This window comes from Dipteris shenzhenensis, chromosome 3 (assembly GCF_047967505.1).
Source record: "Dipteris shenzhenensis isolate YYH24624 ecotype China chromosome 3, Dip_SZ_1.0, whole genome shotgun sequence".
Classification (NCBI taxonomy): domain Eukaryota; kingdom Viridiplantae; phylum Streptophyta; class Polypodiopsida; order Gleicheniales; family Dipteridaceae; genus Dipteris; species Dipteris shenzhenensis.
In genome coordinates, this window is record NC_141598.1 from 49,455,292 (window position 1) to 49,473,484 (window position 18,193).

Below are 18,193 nucleotides of genomic sequence, written 5' to 3' on the forward strand. Positions count from 1 at the left end.
ATTCGACGAAAAGGCAAATTTCAGAACATGAAGGCGCTTCCAGGTGAATGCAGAGCGGATCCAATGAGAACAGAAATTTTAGAACATAGAGCCTGGAATCCAATTTATGCTTGTCGATTCTCCGTTGCTGCAAGCGTTCAACTGCAGCGGCCAAACCTGGGCTATCCCGTACGCGGATACAAAACTAAAGATATGATAATCGCACGGTGGCATTGGCACCTATGCTTTTCTTACTCTTACCTGCACCTTCAGCCCTAAAAATCCATAGAGCATGGACAATAAGATATATTGTAGCATTGGCTACAGGGGAATGGAACCCGCCATCCGCCATCCTTTGGACGCTTCCAATTTGCTGATCACCTGCTGCTGGAGGATCCAATAGCGGATCGTTATATGCTCCTGCCAATGTATTTAATTTCCAGTTCCATACGCATAACAGAAGAATGACAACGATCACCTGCGTTGGAACCATAGATGCAAAACTTCAGCGTCGACCCTCACGAGTCACGATGCCCTTGTCCTTCCGTTGGGATTGAATTGGGCTCCTCCCCCGCCGGGGGGAAGAGGGAGGAGGGGTGCGCCAGGCCTCTGAAGCAGTGCAAGACAGAGGCGACGCTCGCGGTCCCGGGCAGCAAGCTGCCGGATGGGGCCGCCCCCTGAAAGAAATAAGGTTAATATCATGTGACCCGATGGGTCACGTATCAGATATAAAACTGATAAGAACAGATACTACACTTGATCTTAGCCCAAAGGCCGAGAAAGGTATGATTTCCGTGTTGCTGCAGGTTGCCTTAAGAAGGCCTCCCCTCACCCTCTTTTGCAGTCTTGCCTATGGGATTGGATCTCTCATCGCCAAGTGTCCTTTGCTTATTCGATAGCTCCTTCCTTTAATTATTGCTTAGCTTAGACGCCTTCCCTACATGTTTAGCCCCTCCAATTATCATTGTCTATTTATGTTCACCACAGGAATGGCGAAGAGACGCCTTTCCCTATGATGGCCGGGAGTGAGATTCGATGAGCAAGACCGAGGCCTCCTTAGCCTGGCGTAGCGATGCGGAGCAGGGCGGTTCTGAAAATTCGAGAAGACACGTGGAGGTTATACATTTCATCCCTCTAGCCCCCAGGGCTAATCCATTGGAACTACCACTCTTTTTATGTGCTTTTTGCATGCACTGTTCAATATCATCCCACAGTTCACGATGTTCACCATCTATCACTAAAGCTTGAAGTCGCTACTTAGATCTACCAGCAGCATGGTATCCCTTGCTACCATGGTGGACAAAGTCCTTAAATGTAAAGTGGAGATATCTATGGTCCTCATGTGGGGGTCCACTCAAGGGCAACTTTGATGTGTCGTGCTCCCTACGTCCCGCAGCATTGTATCCCTTGTTTTCTCTTGCTTCGGCCACCATGGTGGGCAAAGTCTGTGATCGTCCTCTATTGGACTTTGATGGGCCCTCTTTGTCTTGCCTGTGCAATCAAACGAGCCGGTTTCCATTTCACCAGACCTCGAATAGGAAAGTCACCATGGGTTCGAGTAGCCCAAATCTTCTCTTGAATGAACAAGTGCCCTTTTCTCTCAACCTCCTGCATGTTACATGCATCTCACGAGTGGGATGATGCGCTCTACTTATCCTATCTCAATACCTAGCCAATCACGAGCCTCAAGGCATATCTGAGTATAGCTAAGGTGGACCATTCAAACCCTCCCCCAAGGTCTGTGGACGCTGTGATAGTTGAGATATCAGGGACCATATCAAATTGTGGAGGACCTTGAATAGGGAACATTCTGGATTGTGGACTTGCATGGAAACGTATTCTCACCACTGGTGAATGGATTCTGCATGAAATCTTTTATAGGTTTATGAGAGCTGAATAACCCAATCAGAGGATCCGGAGTAGGAAGTTATTGCCGAGATGGCATCTAGATATAATACGGTGTTGCAGCTACTCGTATTTAGTTGATTGATATATTACACATGTGGGTCGTCACTTCTAAGAAATGGTTTAAACTGAAGATGTTTGATTCTAGGATTCATTTCAAAAATGTCCTTATCCTTGAGCTCATCAGAATGCTGCAGTGTGCGAGAAGTCATTTCATAGCTAGGCAACCTCAGGAGCACAAGAGGATATTGATTCAAAGACACTTTTAGACAAAACGGGCAAGTGCATAACTGTTTCCTTCAAGCATTCCCCTCCTCTCCATTTGAACATCAAAAGCTCAAAGAACTGGAACAGGATGATGCAAAGTTGGATCTCAAATGAGCAAAGTGAGTAAGTCAATATGATGTCCTCGATCATCTCTGTTTATTGACTTTAAATTTTATCTGAATCACTTCGAGCCAGAAAACCAAATATGGTTATGGAAAATAGATCTAGAGGGATATCACCATTACCCCTAGTGGAAGTAATAAATAAATTTGCAGAGGAAAATGAGCAGTTTGCAAAGTTATAGGAATTGGAGGGTTACTTAACCCCAAGGATCCAGCTCACAGAGGAAGTTGTTTCTAAAGTATTTTAGTTGCCTTTGCACTTGGATGCTATTACAAACAAGGGAGTGCTCAATTGGAGATGAAGCTCACAAGACATGGGAAAGGAGAAAGATGGAAGACCACACAAGTAAATTCAACACACCACATCGTATTGTCTATCAGCCTCATGAAGAAAGAGGCTATGGTGATCCACACAATACAAGGGAATTTGTGTTGGCTTATACAAGACAATCAATGACTTGATGCTTGAGATGAATGTTGCACCATACAATCTATCCAATGCAATGCCTTTCCATGTAGGAGATAGAGCAAGAATGATATGTAATGCATCAACAAACACATTCAAGGACAATAAAATTACAATCTACATGTAACATTCTTCTACATTTTATCTCGTTTAGGAGAGCAGGGTGGGAGGAGTCTTCATTCCCTCTAGCGCTAGTTGGAATGAACTCTCGTGCCCCTATGTCAACTTGTGTACTTGTCTCCTTATTTAAGATATTTTTTATGCAAGTTCCATTGAGTATGAGATGCTTGAGAGAGTTAGTATGCAAGATGACTTGGTTGAGGATGTTCACATGATGCAACACATTCTTGTGCGTGGGTTAGAGTAGAAGGGTGTGTTGGTAGTCATGTGGGTGGCATTCCTTTCTTCTCTTTCTTAGAGGTTCCTTCATGTGTGGCACCACACATGGATGGCATACCTCGCTTCCCCTTTCATGGAGACTTGATTCATCCCTGCGTACATACGTGTGTGGATAGACTTCATATGGTTAGGATGGGCACCCCGTATGATGCCCATGTCTTGCACATGGTTGGATAGGAGTATAGGTGTAGAGAGATGAGGATGAGAAGAGAATTGCGAGTTGAGAGAGTGGTACATTTTCATGTTTGTTATTTTTCGCTCTTCTTAGGTAGGCTATTTCCCATTGTAGCATTGATTTTGTTAGGACATTAGTTTGCTTCTCTTTCAATGTACAATCAAGTTGGCCTCTTTCGTGGCATCCAATGCCACATAGACACCCTGGTGCATTTTGGCTTAACCTTTTTGGTTTCATTTGTCGGAACTAGTTTGCAAGGAGGCCATAAAGAAGAGAGTTCAATCTGCACAAAGGCAACATTCTAGAAATACACAACAAGCAACCAAACTAGTTCATAGAGGTTGCCAAGAGAAGAACAAATGTGAAGAAAGCTACGAGGAGAAGAGATGACCAGTCTTTCCCATCAAGCACTTTTTGTCATGAAAGGCTCAAACATGGATAGAGGATAAATAGCTGCAAAGAAATTTTGACCTTAAACATTTTGATTTGATGTTGATAAAGGAAAAAAGAGGACTACACGATAGACACTCTAAGTTGGATGGGGGGAAGGTAGCAACCCTCGATTAGGGAGTTCAAGTGTATGGGACAAAATAATATATTCCTTGTACCAATATTTGTGGAGCAGGAAGAGGTATTAGTGGCCCATCTAAAAAAGAAATGGCATAGGAGGGGACCCACTAGAGTTTGGAGGGCTATATTTGATAAAATATTTACAAAGTCCATCCCTGAGATACACTCTTGCCTCTTTTGGTTGATTATACATAAAGCGGTATGGACAACTAGCAAGGCTAGGAACATCAGGCCAAGAAAATATGCACTAGAGCTCAGGAAGTTCTCCCACATGTCTTTATGAATTGCCAACTTTCCTTGCACCTTTGGGACAAAGTCAAGACTCGTGTTTCCTCTTTCCCTTTTAGTTATTCCTACATTCTTTTGGGGACAATCCTAACATCTTTTGAGGGGCAACCTCTTAATACTGCATGAGTGAGAATAGTCCATATCATACCATTCCTTCTGAAAAAGTATCAAAGTGGGAGTCAATTTTTCTACTCACATTCATGTCAGTACATTGCAAAAAGTACAACAATACTGATGGCTAGTCTCCCATAGAATGTCGAATTGTAATTATCAGTACTTGGAGATTATCCACTGTAGAGTTTGTCTCAAAGTTGCTAACACCGTATCTTCATGCCTTAGATTTTACAATGTAAATCTAAGGGAGAGGTATGACGACTCACCTGGCACCATCACAACAAAAATGAAGGTTAGAACAATACATTTTTGTTGTGGAAGCCAGGCTTCAATGCTGGCACACAGTTGTTATCAATGTCACTCTATCTAGATTAGCATCAAATCTTGGCATTCTTATAAAACACATGTCGGCAAAAAATGTCAGAATTCTAGTAAGTTGTGGTAAACAGAAAGGCCGAATATAACAAGTGAAGTATTCTAAAAAAGTGACAGTTAAAGACATTAATCATGAAATGGAACTCTCCAGTTTCCATTTCACAATAATCCATGCTCATAAACCTGCAAGATAAAATCTTAACAGGGTCTCCAATTCTTGCATTGCCAGGGTCATTCCATTCATGAGTAGAAAGGATTATCCCACTAAGGGGTGTTATAATGAATTCAAAACCAATAGAAATATGTCTTGACTAACCCCTGTATGATAAATATCACACTTTAGGCTTAACACCTCCTTGACTTTGGGACTTGCCCCAAAAAACTTCATATAATGAGCCCATCAGGTTAGTTAACAGTAATTGAATGTAAGTAATGCCAATGGTCCTCCTCTTATCCCAATGAAAGTAATGTATAATGAAGCTATGTGTATTTCCACATTTATGGGAGCTCTTTGGTTAAAATATAAATAAACATTATGCCAAGGCTAACGAGATATACATATATTTACACACATATAAATGCCAAGATTAGAGACAAATATATATATACCTGTATAATGCCAAGGCATTTTTGTATATATATGTCACGGCTAATGAGAACTCATATAATTAGTAGTTTCTAGCAAAGAAACTCATGTTAATATGAAATGAAGAATCAATAAAGAGACTCAAAAATGCCTAAGTCTTCATCTTGACGAGTCCATTTGAAGCCTCCTCCCAATCCAAGTGGTGTAGGAAAAGAAGGGGACCTCATCCACCGGCTCAGCTAGATTGCCCTTGGAGGGCCAGAACCACTCTCCCAGATCCCACTGGACCTCCCTCAGGGGTCTACCCTCCCATAGCTAAAGGCACCATCTAGAGGTGTCCTACTTTGAGATACTAGGAGGGTCAATGTGCCACTCCTTCCCCAAATGTCCTACCATTCTGATCATCTGCCAGTGTATCTCATCGAGACTCCCATACATCTCAAGGTCCCTCTCAGTGAGTGGTTGAAGTAGGCCTCCAGGTCCTACAGGGTAGAAGTCGGGGTGCGTGCTGCCATGCTGCATCAACATCCTCAAGGAAACACCAGTACAGGAAAACTGCCCCAACCATCTGTTGTGTCTCCAAACGTGAAGTCCTTCCCACCAGAACTCAGGAATGGCTAAGTCAATCTTGCCCATCCGCTACCTTGCCACTCGCGGATGCGCTAGGGCATCAAGCCTCACCTCTATCTCCATAGGTAGTCTGCTCCAATGACCAAAGGACCCTACTCGACCACTGTCCCATTATGCCCAACCAATGTGAATCCGTTGTCCGAGCATATGTCCCTCCTGATCTCTGGTCTAGTGCTGAAACTCCTCTGACCCATCTGTTTGAGAAACCGAATCTCCTTATAGTGCCCTCCAAGAAAGACCACTCCACCCTGTCGTAGGCCTTCTCAAAGTCTAAGAGAAGGATGGCAAGACTCCTCCCTAGACCCAATCCACTGCCTCCTAGAATGTGAAGATGTTGTTCAGGATGCTGCGCTCCTAGACAAACCTAGCCTGTGTGTCATGGATGATGTTGGTAAGCTAGGGCCATAACCGTAAACTCAAGACCTTGGCGAGGATCTTGTTTGCAGTATCAACTAGAGTGATCGGCCTCCACTGTCGAATGTCTGACCTATCTCCCCCTTTCGGGATCAAACAAATCCACCCCCTACTCAAGGACTGAGGAAGAAGGCCTGTCTCAAAAATCTCCTAGCAAGTTAGATGGAAGGGGTGGATATAATCTCCTAGAATTTCTGGAAGAAGAACGGAGTCAAGCGATCCTCACCCAGGCACTTCTAGGTTGGGAGAGCCTTGAGGGCTTCCCAGAGCTCCTCATCTATGAAAGGCTCCTCAAGTCTGTTGCATAAGTCCTGCGAGACTAATGTCGAACGTGATCCCAAACTAGCTCTCAGGCTAGAAGACTAGCTGGGGTCATCCTCTCTGTCTGAAAGAGCTGGCTGTGAAAATCGATGGTCATGTCTAGAATCTATTGCTGGTTAGTGTGCAAGATGCCCTACGAGTCCAAGAGACGATGTAACTGTGTGCTTGATCGGGGCCCAGTGGTATGAAAGAACTACCCTATCCCCCTATTACACCCATTGGGCCCAAGAGGAGTGATAGAACTCAGCCCGCCGCAACTCCATGTCCTAAAGCTCAAGATGAGCGCTCTCAAATCTATCACGAAGCCACTGAGAAATTGGGTCCTGCTCCCTGAGCCTCTTGATGGAGGCTAGGTCTCTCCTCAAAGACCCACGCAGCCTAGCCCACAGTGTCATCTCTGACTACTCCCAAATCCTACTGAATCTCCTCATCCTACAGGAGGTCCTCTAGAATACGGACCCCCTTCTAGGGGAGACCTCGGTGGGGCTGATCCAAGTGAAGTACCACTGGAGAGTGGTCTGACATCATGGTACCTACCAAAATCCCGATAGATTTGCCTCTGTGTAGTGCCCAGTGCCCAACATAGAAACGGTCTAATCTCTCTAGCAATCCATCATGTCTCCTCTGTACAAAGGAGAAGAGAGGGCTGGCAGGTGTCACTGATCATGAAAATGAATTGCTCCCAGGTGCTACGCTATGATGTTGGCATCTCAGAGAATGAGGCTCCGCCCTGCTTGTCTTCCCCAAACTCTAGGTTGTTGAAGTCATGTCCACCAATAATCCAGGAGTCTACATCCAGAAGACACCTCTGGAGCCAAGTCTGTGAGATTGAGATGCATACCCCTTTGCTCTATCCTACCGTGGGGGACCACTCCCCCTAGACCTCTCCTTGGGAGAAGGTGATGGTGTCATCTTATGTCTGTGGCTGAAAACATGTGCTCATGAATCATAAGGATGTCCGATACCCACCCTACCACTGCCCTCTACAACTCCTATCAGAGTATCAGGTACAATGGTAGAGGATATGAGTCCGGAATCTCCAGATAATTCCAAGGTCCTAACCTCTAGAAGTCCTGCGGTAAGGGATGCCCAAGCTGAAGGTTGGGAACTGTTGACTAGGAAGACGAGCCTCATCCCTCAGGATCCCTCCCTACACAAACCTGTTGCTACGATGAGGAAGCATAAGGGGGCATCATCGTTCCCTTGCCAACTAGTAGGGGTGTCAAAGTGGAAGAACTTGTTGCTAAAGTGGAGAGAGGGGCAACAGGAGAGGGGAATTTAGGGAGATGGGGGATAGAGGGAGGGGGGCGAGTGGTGAGAGTGACCATAGAAAGGAGGGCTAAGGGGGGGGGAGGGGGCGAGGGGAACCCTAGATGAGAGGGGGAAGTGAAGAGGAAGAGGGGGAAGGGTCTAGGGGGGGAAGGGGGAGGGGGAGGAGGAGGGATAAGGATGACCTCAGGCCCCCCTACTGATCAGGCTCATTGGGGCCTTGGATGAGCTCCTCTACAGCCCCCGTCGGGCTAGCATCTGCAACTTCTACCATCGTCACATCTAAAGCTCCTTGGGCTCGCTGTTGCTGCAAGGCTGGATACGGAGGCAGGGCAAGCATTATTTATTGGTGGCCACAAATTATGCGACTCGGTGGGCGGAGGCCAAGGCCACAGTGAATAGTAAGGCAATCACAGTTGCAAAATTTCTCTTTGATCAAATTTGTTCACGCTTTGGTTGTCCTTTGGAAATTCTCACTTATGGAGGAACCTCTTTTAGAAATGAACTAATTGAAGATCTGGTACATAAGCTAAAGATAAATCATAGCATGTCCATGCCATACTATCCCCAATGTAATGGCTTGGCTGAGAAAACAAATGTATTGTTGTGCAGTTCAATGGGAAAGCTTGTAGACACCAAGAAAAGGCATTGGGATAAGCAGTTGGTAGAAGTTTTATGGGCTTACATAGCTATTGGGTTTACACCATTCCAACTAGTATATGGGATAGAAGGCATTTTGCCCATTGAATTGGAGATAAGGATATTGCAGAAGGAGATATGGTCATGAGATTTGATAGTAGTATGGACAAGCGGCTAGACAAAAAGTTTATCGATCGATGGGAGGGACCCTATCAAGTCAAGAAGAAGTTCACCAATGGAACCTATCAGCTTGAGAATGTTGATGGCATGGTGATACCCAAATGAACCAATGAGTATCGCCTTAAATTCTTCTATGCTCATCCACCTTGAGGGCCAATAGTCCCTCTTTGTTACTAGAGAGGATCCGCTGGGGGTGGAAAGATGTGACACCAAAAATTGACATGTCTTATTGGGAATTGGTATTGCTTTTCTCTATGTTTGATAAGAGTGCAAGCATCAAGTGGTAGCCTAGTGGCTCTCACTTAGTTCTACTTTCTAAGATATTGTATGGGATTGAGAGGATGAGTGGAATGGATCATTGTAAATACCATGTGTATGAATGATAAATGCCTTGGTATGGGGTGAGAGTTATTTATGTATGGGATATTATGGGGTTTTTAGAAAATAGGATGAGTGAGTCATATAAAGAGGTGGGTCTCATGTCCATGTGTTCCAATAATATAAGAGAAATCACATGCCAAGCGTGTGGAAGGCATGTGGAGGAGTGTGGAGTCGAGAGGAATCCTTCTAGAATTTCTATGCGGAATAAGGAGGATGTGCACATATGGAAAAGAGAGGGCTCCTATGGGCTCCATGTGGGGAGACTCTTGACTTTCTCAATATTTTAAGAGTCTTGTGCATCTTTTGATAGGACTATGATATTGATGAAGAGAAGGAAAACAAACACTTACCCCTCCTACATGACCCTTCTCTTCCTCATGACCATGGAAACCATTACTAAGGAAAGTATCATTTTCACCATACCATAAGGGCATAGGCTTTTGTCAAGTTACAAGCCTTATGCTCATTAAGGGGAAGCCCTTACTCTCATCAAGCCACAATCCCTCCTTCTTAATACACCTTCATAGCTCTTATTGTGGAGGTTCTCTCTTTTTTGTCTTGAGACAAAAAGCTCAAGAATCTATTTTTAAGAGACAAATTTCCTCTCTTGAATGATTATGTGATTTAAAAGCTTCATTGTTGTGAGTTTTCTAGGATTTTGAGGGACTTTAGCACTTCTTTAAGGTCTATGTTCACAAGAGGGAATCTTTTTTTTAAAAGTTGTGTGTGTGTGTGTGTCTTTCGATTAAAAAGTCCCATCAATAATTGAGCCATACAATTAATTCCATCAATTGGATAAAAAGAAAAAAAAGAAAAACATATAAGGAAAAAATGTTTGAAATTGAAAAATGCAACAACTACAGTTTGCAAAAATTTCAATCAAATTTAAGAATTTTTATTAATATTGAGTTTGATAAACATCATATTGAAAAAAGATGTCAAATCCTAATGCAGTCCAAGTTCCAAGTGTTACATTTCCTCAAACATAGAGGCCCTTTTCTCTACTAATCCTCCTAGCCACATATTTTGCTCCAGAGCTCCTCGTGAGTCGTGAGATTCTCTACCCAAAATCTCCTTTTCTTTTAGCTACCTCTAGAATCCTCCCTCCTAGCCCACTACATGCCATGTGGACTTCTAGATGCCAAGTGTCCTTCAAGGGTACCTTAGTCTTTACCTCTTCTTGGAATCCCTCTCTAATTCTAGGCCCCACTTATGCCTAGCCACACTTAATTACATTCATCGTTGCAGCATCAAGCCCTCTTGGTTTCCCGCTTCACCATAATCGTGCCACATGGCTCCAAGATTATGGTTGATATAACATTCCCTTCCCCTTGAGAATGGTTTACGTCCTTAAAAATAAAATTGGGAAACCTCCTCTGGAGATTGCTTACCCTTTCCCATGTTGAACTCTCTTCATATCTATCTTTCCACTTAACCATACATTCTTGCCATATCGTGTGTCACGTTCTTTTTTCTTGTCTATCTAAAATTCTTTCTGGTTCATGTGGTATAGATGCAGGTTCAATGAGTTCAACTAGGACTTCATTTCCAATGAGATTATAAAATCTCCTAACTTTCTTTTTAGCCTACTAACATGAAAATTTGGATGTACTCTACATCCCTCAGGTAAGGCTGATTCGTAAGCAAGTTCTCCAATCCTCTTAATATTGTGAATGGTCCACAATACCTAGGAGACAACTTCAGACATTTACGGATCTTTAGAGATTCTGAAGATTTAGGTACCTTAACGTACTGGGGGTTTGCATAACTTCATGTTGTATCCTGAGCTCTACTTATGCTATCTTTAGCTAGCTTAAGTGTTTGATTCATATCCTCAAGAAAGTCTTTACCACTTGAATCTTCTCTTTTTTGAGTCCCACTGTCATTGGGGCTCTTTGTTGAAATCCATACATTATCATGAATGGACTAAAACTAGTAGCTGAATGTTTGGCACTGTTATATGCAAATTCTAATATGGGCAAATATTGTTCCCAATTAGTTTTCCGTTTACTTACATATGCTCAAACCATATCCTCAATGATCTGATTGACCCTTTTAGTTTGACCATCACTCTATGGATGATTTGCGGTGCTCATATTTAATGAAGTTTCTAATCTCTTAAACACAGCCCTCCAAAAATGGCTATGAAATTTGCTATCTTGGTCACTAACAATACCGGCTGGTAGCTCATATAATCTATAGATATGTTCCATAAATAGCCTAGCTAACTCTGGGGTTTTAACATCTCCATTAACAGGATTAAAAAGAGCCATCTTGGTCAACCAATCCATAATTACCCACACGGAGTTGTGCCCCCTCTGTGTCCTAGGTAATCCCACAATGAAATCCATGGAGATGCTTTCCCATTTGCCAAATGGAATCTCCAAAGGGTGTAGGAGACCTCCTACCTTAAGGAGTTCATCCTTATTTACCTTGCATTTTTGGCACTTCAATATATCCTTTAGGACAAGGAATTGGAAGCTATGACTTGTTGTCCGACCTTAAAGAAAAGGAAGCTCATATCACCTTTGGTCAATTACTTGCTTTGTCTCCAAAACTACGAAAGGAATGGGGAAAGCTAGCAAGCACAAGAGTGTCAAAGAAGAAAAAGAAGAAAAGTGCCATTCCTATTGTTCAAAAGGTAGATATAGATGTTGGTGATGATGTACCTGTGGTTGATGTGATCATTGATGGTCAAGTGATTTCTAATGTGTACATTGATGGAGGTGCATCGATTAATGTCATGAGTGAGAAGACCATGATAGATGCTGATTTGAAATACTCTATTACTACCTCTCCTTATCGCATCAAATTGGCTGACAACACTAGGGTTAAGACCTTGGGAGTTGTGAAGAATCTAGAAGTGGATGTATGTGGAATTTCTATGCCGACTACTTTTCAGGTGATCCCTACCAAGCCAGATGCACGTGCCTATCCATTGATTTTGGGAAGGCCTTGGCTACGCAAGGTGAAGGCTGTTCAAAAGTGGGATATTGGAGAATTAATTTTGCAGGGAAATGATAAGGAGATGCGCTACAACATCAGAAGCTGCAAAAAGGAAGTTGTCAAGGAGGAGTCTTCAACATCAAAGAGTTCAAGCTCTGACTAGGGGTTTCCATTTTCGAGCAAAAACCCCCGAGTGATGAGCAGACAAAAGGTGGGAGGGTTCAAATATATAGGCTCAAGTCATTTTTGGGGAGCAAAAAAATCCAAATTATTTCAAGGAATATGTAAGTAAATATGAAATATTGATAATAGATATAGATATGAATATACCTTTATATAATATACATATATAATGTCTAAGTGGTGACTTATTTATGACTTTCAAAAATCCTTTATTTTCCTTTCACCATTGGTTGGATCATGAAGTTTTGAGCAAATATCCTCTTTATACTTCCTCAAGATGACCTAAGAAAAATATATAATACCTTTTTAATAGACCCTCTAAGTGTATCTTGCCAGAGGAATATGGTTTGAAGAGCTTGCCCCAACCCTATTTCGTCAGCGGAATACCCTTGGAGAGCCTATGCAGAAGGGGTCATAACTTTTGCTCCTTAGCTTAGATTGAGGAGCTGTAAAAGGGAAAAATGTTCAAAATCTTATGATATATGTTGAAGGGGCTGATTGGGTCGGATGGGTAGATTCCGAGGAAACATTGCACCTTCTTCATAGACACCTTTACACTTAGCTCAAAACACTCTACAAACTATCATTAGACACAAAGGCCTATGACTTTCAGTAGAGACATGATATTAGAGATTCAACACACCAAGAGATGCGCCTTAAGATGGGCTTCGCAATAATATAAGTTTCGTTGAAAACAGATAGACGGTTGAAGAGATATGGATAGTTTACTAGAAGGGAGTAAAAATTATCATGAAAACAGAATATCAGACACAGAGACTCATAACATTTTACAACAATATCTGATTCAAGATCTAAGCACATAGAGACATGCATCTAAAGAGAGCTTCGCGTGATATATGTTTCGTAAGAAACAGAGAAGCGGCCAAAAAGTTATGGATAGTTTACTAGACGGGGGTAAAAACTATCATGACAATAGACTATCAGACACAGAGACTCATAACTTTTTGCAACAGTATCTGATTCAAGATCTAATCACATAGGAGCATGCCCTTAAAGAGAGCTTTGCGTTGATATATATTTCATTAAAATTGGACTATCGAGCAGAAAGTTATGAGCAAAACACTAACAGGGGGTCAAACTACATGAAAACTGCCCTCCACCCATGCGAATGTCATTTGAGCAGGATGCTCCCTCAAGACTCCACCTTCATCAATGATCCACCCCTCATAGATTTCAGCTAGAAGAGGGGAAGAAGTTTGCATGGTGGCTTGGGAAACAGATGGACCATGTGTGCATAGTGAGCGGCCGAATAGAAAGTACTTTTAAGGCTTTGAAAGAAAGAAAAGAGAAGAGACACTCAAGAGAGAGGAGAACCTGAAGTGACCTTTACCAATAGAGTGATACTCTACTCCAATGCACTCAAAACACTACAAAGACAAGGGAGAAGAAGAGGTTTCATACATACAAGAGGGAGCGGAAGCTCCAAGACTACTCATAGAGAGAAAATGGACTAGAGAGAGATGGACTCAAGAGTCTACATAAGAGAATATCTACAAAAGGGAGAGAAGGCTCATGGAAGAGGCTTGAGGAGACTAGAGCTACAGCAACATGAGGCCTAATGATGGAAGAGATTGATGAACAAGGGAGAGGAGGGCTCCTTTTATAGAGATTTTATCACCCTCCTTCACCCATGATTTACAATTGCTCCCTGTAGATTCTTTTCCCCATCAATCACATAAGCCCGTATGCCACCATCCATGTCCTTTTTGGCTACTCTTGCCATGTGTCCCATCACAAGATGCTCAAGACTCTTAAAATATTGAGAAAGTCAAGAGTCTCCCCACATGGAGCCCATAGGGACCCTCTCTTTTCCACATGTCCACATCCTCCTTATTCCACATAGGAATTCCAGAAGGATTCCTCTTGACTTCACACTCCTCCACATGCCTTCCACACGCTTGGCATGTGATTGCTCTTATATTATTGGAACACATGGACATGAGCCCACCTCTTTATATGACTCACTCTTCCTATTTTCTAAAAAACTCCATAATATCCCATACACAAATAACTCTCACCCCATACCAAGGTATTTATAATTCATAGCTATGGTATTTACAATGAGCCATTCCACTCATCCTCTCAATCCCATACAATATCATAGAAAATAGAAATACGTGAGAGCCGCTAGGCTATCACTTGATACTCAAACTCTTATCAAACATAGAGAAAAACAATACCAATGCCAAATTAAAAATATCAATTTTTGGCATCACATCTTTCCTCCCCAGCAAATCCTCTCTAATGACAAAGAGGGTCTGCTAGAACTCAAGGTGGTCGAGCATAGAAGAATTTAAGACGATACTCATTGGTGCATTCGGGTGTCACCATGCTGTCAACATCCTCAAACTGATAGGTTCCATTGGTGACATTCATATACATCCTTATGAAGGTGTGGCCAAAAGTAACCAATCTCTACTTCTGTTGTGGAATTAACCCTCGAGGAAACATGCATTCTTCCACATATTGCTGAATATCTTGTAGTTTTGGCCTTATATGAACAAACTTACAGAAATCAAATCGACTACATTGTGCCATAGCCTTTTGATTAAGCTCCTTCAAATGAGGACTTCTTGTCTTGTAATGCCCTTGCATTTGCTTTATAATAAGCTAAGAATATCTTCTTACTTCCAATTCTTTAACTTGACTTTGAAGACAACCCTCCAAACCAAGAATCAAAGCATTATACTCAGCTGCATTGTTAGTTGTGATACCTAGAAGCTCTTGTCCTCTTGCCCATACTTCTTGACCTTAGAATTCATCAAGACCATCCCCCCAGCTCCTTGCTCGCATGGACTAAAAGCCCCATCAAAATACAAAACAAAAGCTGTTGGTGGTATATCTCTTTCATCTTTAATGTTCTCCTTACATTTCTTTTCTTCTCCTAGATCCTCCTGTCCTGTGAGAAAATCTACCATAGTGGACCTAGTGGTATTTTCAGTGATAAAAGAGAAAGAGAACTCTTGAAGCTCTAACAACCATTTTGCAAATCTCCCCCCAGGATTAGGCTTACGAACTAGATATGCTAATACAGACTGAGAGGTAAGGAAGAAAAATGGTCAAGGTAATAAATAGGAGCGAAACTTTCTGACTGAAAACACCAAAGAGAGAGCTTGCTGCTCCATTTCTTCATACCTTGTTTCCACATCTGTAAGCTATCATTTGGCATAATAGATGGGTTGCATTCTACCTGCCTCTCCTTTTTATAGCAATACAACACCAACTAAATGCAAAGATACACTTGGATTTACATAAAAGTCTTGAGACCAATCAGGGGGCTTCAATATTGGACCCTTACTCATGGCCTCCTTTAGTTGTTCAAAAGACTCTTGTTGCTCCACACCCCATTGGAAAGAAACTCCTTTTCTTGTCAACAAGTTCATGGGATGCACTATCTCTATGAAATCATCACAAAAGCGTTGATAATACTTGCTCTTTCCTAGAATTCTGTGAACACCAGTGACACTCTCAGGACTTGGCAATGCCATGATTGCTTGGACCTTGTCAAGATCCATTTGTAGGCCTTCTTCAGACACAATATGGCCCAATAAGACTTCTTTTGTTGAAGCCAAATGAAACTTGCTAGGATTTAGACACCCTTTTGCTTCATCAATCCTAGCTAAGCCCATCTTTAACTTCTCCATGTGATCTATGCACCGAGAATAAATGCAAAAATAATCCAAAAACACCCTTATGAAGTTTCCCAAGTAAGGCTCTAGGACTTGACTCATGAACCTTTGAAATGTAGCTGGTGCATTGGTCAACCCAAAAGGCATGACTCTGTAAGCAAAAACTCCCCAAGGTGTGACAAATGATGTTTTCTTTTGATCTTCCTCCCGAATACGAATTTGAAAGTACCCAAAATACCCATCACATACAAAATACATCTCATGTCCTGCTACTTGGTCTAGTACTTCATCTTGAAATGGCAAAGGAAAATGATCCCTCTTAGTGCATGCATTTAAAGGATGAAAGTCCACACAAACCCGCCACTTATTTCCTTTCTTTGGTGTGACAACTATAGGAGATATCCATTCTGAATCATCAACATGAAAGATGAATCCCGCCTCAAGTAGTTGTGTTACCTCTTTCTTTAGTGCCTCAGCTTGGATCACCCCCAATTGCCTTAAGCATTGCACAACTGGCTTGCTTTTTGGCTTTAACTCAATCTTGTGTTCCACAAGAGAGACTGGTTGAACCTGTGAATAGCTTGTTGCAAAGAGACATGGAAAATCATCTAACATATCCAAGTACTAGAGCTTCTCACTACCTGATAGAGAATCACCAAGAAGCTCTTCATTGCATTGGTGTCATTTAGTGTGCTCCACATCCTCCACATGAAGTGTCTCTACAGGATCTTCTTGCACCACCACCTTGTTCCTTCCTGACTCATCCTGATCAGCACCAAGACAAAGACCAAAGGCCACTCCTTCCACCTCACCCTTTGAGTCGGACTCCTCGAAGCTACACCCTATCTCTTCTTCTTCATCGATTAAGTCAGAGCGGATGTGCACAGTTTCTGAGCAAAAACCTACGAGCAAAAAAGTCCGAACGATAATTTTTGACACCAACCATGCTTGTATATTTCTCAAAGGAATATACAATTCTTTCTTAATTTCTCATTTATGGAACCATATACTTACTTATTTTTCATTATAACCCTCATTTTAGAGAACATCATCTATATCTGAACAAACAGTGAACACTTTAGAAACTCCTATAAATACCTCCCTACCATACTCTCTTTTGAGGATTATGGTAATTCAATCAATTCAAAAGATTTTCCCTAATCTTTAGCAATCCCATATTTGAAGCTCTCATATAGCAATGTATACCATATTCCTTGGATGAGTAGGAAAAAGATATTGGAAACCTCATACGTGAAGCCATTATAATTGATCATAAATTAATCTCTAATACATTATCAAATATGGGAAGGCAAGGGAGGGATTTTTAAAATATTCCTAGTTCCCCAAACCTAAGTACTTTTAAGGAAATGTGGTCTCTATTGAACTCCTTCTTACCATAATGAAGCTGAAAGAAGACATGATGCAGGCCATGGAACAAAAACTTCACTTGTCTCAGCCACCAACTCAGACATATCCATAGCGAGAAAATGTCTGGTGTCCACACTGCATGGCCAATCATACAGCAAATGAGTGCGTGGTCCTAAGAGCCACGATCAATGCACAAGAAAATCCACCACCAAGGTTGTGGTGCCATATCTGCATCTTTGGCGGTCATGATGAAAATAGTTGCATCTTCAACATGCGCAACAACTCGCTGTGACATGAAGTTGGGAGTAATAAACTTCACGCACCTCTTCACTTCATGCTGCTTTCGAACTGACTGACAAAGATATTTATCGTTGAGAATGGCACATTAAAAGAGAAGCTTTTATGCCCAGATATCACACCATACTTTCCTCCCTCATATGAGAATGAAGATGGTAACATCCCAAGTGATGTTGTAATCAAGCATAGGGAGAAGGAAAGGATTAGTAGAGGCCATAATCTCAGCGAGCCAATCTGCACCAAAGACATCACCAACACCTTTTCTACCACTCTTCTTCCTAAGGTTTTAAAACCCTTTTGACCCCCTTATTCTTTCCAATCTTCCTAACCTCACCATTTTAAAAGAATAAGATTGGAGTGAATGGAAGCAAGAATGGAAGAGGGAGAGAGAGAGATAGAGAGCCACACAAGTATTTGGTGGGTGCAGAATACCCTAATCTTCTTTTTTCATTCATTTATATATGTGTTTGAGTATTGTACATAACCGGGGTAAAGGCACAGTGACCTTTAACCCCCACAACCTACCACTTAAAGGACAATCTACCTTCAAGGGAGAACAACTACTGAGCATACTATCCAATGCCCATCAATACATGACAATACTCAAACCGCTGACTAGGTAGACTCTTCGTTAGCATATCTGTAGGGTTATCATCTATATAAACCTTG

The 18,193-nt window shown here is 42.1% G+C and overlaps 1 non-coding gene across 1 annotated transcript; it reads right to left on the bottom strand.

Annotated features, from left to right (window-relative positions):
* Positions 1–570: 570 nt before the first annotated feature.
* On the bottom strand, positions 571–766 carry LOC147903939 (U2 spliceosomal RNA). Its single transcript, XR_015540826.1, has one exon. It is a non-coding gene; the product is annotated as a U2 spliceosomal RNA (small nuclear RNA).
* Between the last annotated feature and the right edge of the window lie 17,427 nt (positions 767–18,193).